The sequence below is a fragment of the Poecilia reticulata genome, linkage group LG7, assembly GCF_000633615.1.
Source record: "Poecilia reticulata strain Guanapo linkage group LG7, Guppy_female_1.0+MT, whole genome shotgun sequence".
Taxonomy (NCBI): Eukaryota; Metazoa; Chordata; class Actinopteri; order Cyprinodontiformes; family Poeciliidae; genus Poecilia; species Poecilia reticulata.
This window is the reverse complement of record NC_024337.1, coordinates 5820327-5825344: the sequence shown is the minus strand read 5'-3', so window position 1 is coordinate 5825344 and position 5018 is coordinate 5820327.

The following is a 5018-nucleotide window of genomic DNA, read 5'->3' as shown; positions in this document are numbered from 1 at the left end:
ACACACACACACACACACACACACGCACACACACACCCACACGCATACACACATACACACACACTTGAGTGTGTGTTCCTGGATGTGTACACAGAAATGGAGGAAGAAGTTCCAGTTGATGTGTGGAAGTGTTTGCAACTGGAGAGGTGTAAACAAAAAAAAAACAGCAAATACCACAAATGAGATGAACCAGAGGCCAGAGAAGAGCCAGGACCCAGAGAGCAGCTACAGAGATCTGATAGCTGAACCGATTAGCTCATATCGGATATCCGCATATTTCTCAACTATTTGGTTTGTTTTGCTTTTTATAATAATCATTGAAAGCAAAATAGTCTTTTTGGTTTGCTTTTCAATTAAACTGGCACCATTGGTTGGGGCTTTTCACCATAAATTTAAACTTTCCAGTTGATTATTTAAAACTTGTTACATATTTTACAGATCTACAAACCCATTCATCACATTAGGATACCAATGAAACGGCCACTTAATTCAGAGGAACACATTATGTACATTAATTAAACACAGATGAATATTTGAAAGCTTTTAATTCTATTAACTATGACTTTCTTCCATTTTATTTTCATTAAATGAAAACAAGACATTTAAACAGACCAATAAAAAAAGAGTAAAGGAAATGTGCGTTTAATGAGATGTATGTTTAATATCTGCTTAAACATTGTTATTTTCAAAAGATACTTGTAATCCAACAAACGAGATGATATTTATGACTATTTGTATCAATGCTTACCAAAATGAATACAACTAATACTGCATAATTGATTGATTATTACCACTTTAAAACATTATAAAGTAAGTATATCTGACTTTTTGGAAGATAAGAAAAAGAAGGATGACTAAGTGCTTTTGGACAGTTCTGTTTAACAAAAATACACTGTTATGAAAAAGTGTGAAAGAGCAAAAAAACAAATTAAATCCACTTTGAGCTACACAGGCAGCATAAATAGAGCATTGAGCTTGCGTAACCAGGGAGGTCAGTGTGAAGATGAAAACTCTAAAACACTTCACACACCCCTCTGTTCACCCTGCATCCAATTCAGCCTGGAAGAACTCTGAGTTTGTCCTCAAGAGTTCACTTGGCCTCTCACTGTGGGTAAATGATCGCCACATTTGACTCATTTGTGTGAATCAGGAAAGAAATAAGTAGCAAAGTCCACAGGCCTAAACATTACCCCAGCCTCTCAGCCTCTCAGCCGCGCCACAGGAGGAGAGCTACACATTAACACGTTCGGCTCTCTCAGCCAGAGCTTTACAACCTTCTAAACACACCCTTTGGATCAGGGCGCCACTCTGTAAACACTGCAACTTTCCAGACGCTGGGATCGGCGGTTCATACAGAGCTCTCAGCCAATCGGAAACCAACAGAGAGGTGTTATATTCTCCCGCGAGAGCCTATGGGAGGCCAGCAGCCATGGAGACCAGCTGCTCATCGGGTGATGGCTGAGGAAGTATTGGGAGTGCAGCTAAAGGTTGTGTTTTGGCAAGCAGGAGTGTATATACACTGCTTGATGGTGGTGTTTTATGGCCTGTGCACCCTGCATATCCATGTTTATACAATCTATTATCTCATTGTGCAGGATGACACTGTTTAGCCCTTTTAATCGAACTTTAGTCCGTTTGTCTAGACAGTCTGATTTGTCTGGGGAGGGGTGAATAAAACTCTGATGCGGATCACAAAAGCGAGCTGTGGTCAGTTAAAAAACCTAGACATCGGTTTGGTTGAAGCGAACTCTGGTGCAATTCGAATGCATATGTGAACGCCAAGTGGACCGGAAACTGTTCCAAAAGCAGAAAGCAGACTATTGCGCAGGGCATTCTGGGTAAATACAATCAAAACAAAGGAGACTAGCTCTAGCGAGAGAAATTTTACGGGGGGGGGAGGGTCTTTTTCCAAAGAGAAAAGAGAAATCCTATAACTGCTAAAAATCAGATGCTACCACATTTTTGTTTATGTTTTGTGAACAAGGAAGCGCTCAGGGTCTTCTTCAGAAGTTTTCGAGTCATTTCTTTCAGTGGCTCTCGGTGCAGCGCCACCACAGGCGAGTGGAGGAACAGGTTCTTCAAAGGGTTTGGGTCATTTGACACTAGTCGAGTGTGAAAGCGAACCACATCAGCTGAAAATGTAACAAACGTGGCAGTTTTGGTCCCCAACTGAACCGAGTCTACTGGACTATCAGCCGTGACAACACCCTCACATTAAACAAAGTTTGAATGAAAACACTTTAATTTTGCCAAGAAAAAGCCTAAAATGATCAAATTCAGCAGTATGATCTATTTTTTAAGACGGGAGCAGCCACTAAAAGTTTAAGCAGAAGAAAGTTTCAGTAGAAACAGAGTCTCTGGGAGAAATGTCTCCACAGACTGTTTCAAATCAGACTGGAAGGTTTTCAGTAGACACAGGAACACCTGCAGCTGCAACCCCCGCTGACCTACCTCCTGATGAACGCGGTAACCTGCAGCCCCGACGATCCCCCAGATCTCTTCATCTCCGCTAAACAAAGCAGCACAGAGGGAATCCTCCAAAGTGGCAGCTTAATTCCTGTGGCCCCTCACAGTGGGACCCTTATGCTCTCCAGCTAAGATGGACCGCATTGGAAAAGAGGGCTGGGAAAAAGTGAAGCAAAGATGCTGCCAGCTGTGATATGTGTTGAGAGGATTGCACCGGTGTTATCGCTCACTGAGTTATGCAAGAACGATTTGGTGGAAACCTTTGCCTGGTACAGTATTGGACCTCTGCCTCCTCATGCACAAACTGCACACACACACACACACTTAGATACACAAAGCCAAGTAGCTCCTGCCTTGAAGATTTTCTAATTACCCTCTGTGAATGGGAGGCAGACGGACACACAGAGGGCAGACCGCCTAGGTTATCGCACACACTTCCAAGACTCCCGGATCTTCTTCCAAACATACGGCCCTATTTTTAGCTTTCATCTGTGGTGCTTTTTAGTCAGAGCAAGTGAGGGGCATGGGAGGTACCGAAATCAGATCTGCTTGGGTGCCACTTTGTAACCTGAGCCAAATTGAAACCTTTTCTTCTGAGCATTTAGATTAATTCACTTAAGGAAGAGGGATAAAAAAACAAGCCAATACTTGTTAAATTGTAGCAACAACAGCACATGTTGCTATGTTTTAAGTACCGTATTTTCCGCACTATAAGGCACACCCAGGGGTGAAAGTAAGGGGGTACGGCAGGGTACTGCGTACCCCTAAAAGATTTAGCGGGGGTACGCAGTACCTGCAAGAGAGGGGAGCCGCTATCTGCTGTAAAACATGAATGGGTTCACTGTGCAGCTGTGAGTTCGCCCACTAATCAGCCGTGACTGATTAGTTTTTCAAGAACAATCTGAAACGACTTAATCACTTAATGAATACCTTTATTCTCATTTCATATTGTTTCTTAACTGTTCGTGCTTTTCTAGAGCAGGGCTGCAACACGTCGATCGCGGAAGGTTTTGAGTCGATCTCGGCATTAGGTGACAAACTGAACGCAGCCAGGAGGCTGAGAGCAGCACTGGAGGGAGGGCAATAAACTACTCTATTACAATCGCAAAATAAATATCAAGCCTCAAAGCCTAATATCGTAACAGACTGAATGTTATATTTTTAATGTAATCTCGGGTCGTCTTGTAGAGCGCAGGAGGTTGCCATGGCAACGGGTGTGCTTAAATGACAGAGAGAGACGGAGAGTAAAAAGGTGCGAGTGGTTTTGAGTTGACAAGACCTGTTCGGGTTGTTTATCTTTGTCTTTGCGCATCACAGCCGCCGTAGTTTCTGAACGTTCAATAAACGACAAACTTGAACTAATTACCTCGTTCTTTGTGAGTATACGTCACAACAAACATCAAACATATATATATATATTTTTCATTAAGTATTTATCAAACAAATGGCTTCTACCGCGATAATTATGTGAAATTAAATTAATTGTCTAATATCCTCCTGACTACCAGTAGTTCATTTTTGTCTTCTGTAGAGGACATTTCTAAACTTGAATATCTACCACCCCCTGCATTCTACTGAATTAATTCCTTTTGGTATCTGGAGAGGACATTTAGGGCTTTTCAATGATACCACATGTGAAGGGGTGGGACTTTTGTACCTTTTTCTAATTCATAAAAATGGCATTTATCATTAATAACACATTTTATGGGAAGAGACAAAGTAAGTGCATAAAACCTTTTATTACCTTACAAAAACTGTGGGATTTAAAAAAAATGGTGATTGGACAATATTTTTTTTCCTGGTAGTCAGGAGGATATAAAAAAAATAGTTTGGGCTTAACTTCATCAAACAATTTTGTTTTTTGCCTCTGATTTAGTGGAAATATTGATGTTGATGAGACTTTCTCCAAAATGATAACCTTTTTCAACCTTTATAGCTCCACTGTTGAAAATGAGGCTCTAACATTCACAAATGATAGTGAAATAAAATCCAGTCCAACATCTGGTTTGAGGTGATTCCTTTGGAACCTGTTGGAGGAAAAATATCCCAACTTCAGAAGATGAGCTTTAACCTAACAGAGCTCTGTATTTCCTCCTGTCAGTATGAGAGTCAGGGTGAGGAGGCGCCATGTTAGGAAGAGAAGTGGAAGCTGGAGGATCTTCAGAACAAACAGGTCATGATGCTGGGCTACTGATTATCCCTCTATCTGGACACAGGATCAATAGAACCATTTTAAAAGCTAAAATTAATGGTTATATGCCAGACATGGAAAACTGGGATGCGCTTCATGCCATGATGTTCAGAATTTAGGTCTCATAGCATCTCAAGGTGTCAACATTGCAGTCAGTGGGCTGAGAGAAATACAGCTTTATTTTGTAGCAACTCAAGAGCTACCAGCTTTTATTGCTTCGCAAAACAATTAATCAGCACAGAAACTCCAACGCCAACAAAGAAGCAATGTATGTATGTATGTATGTATGTATGTATGTATGTATGTATGTATGTATGTATGTATGTATGTATGTATGTATGTATGTATGTATGTATGTATG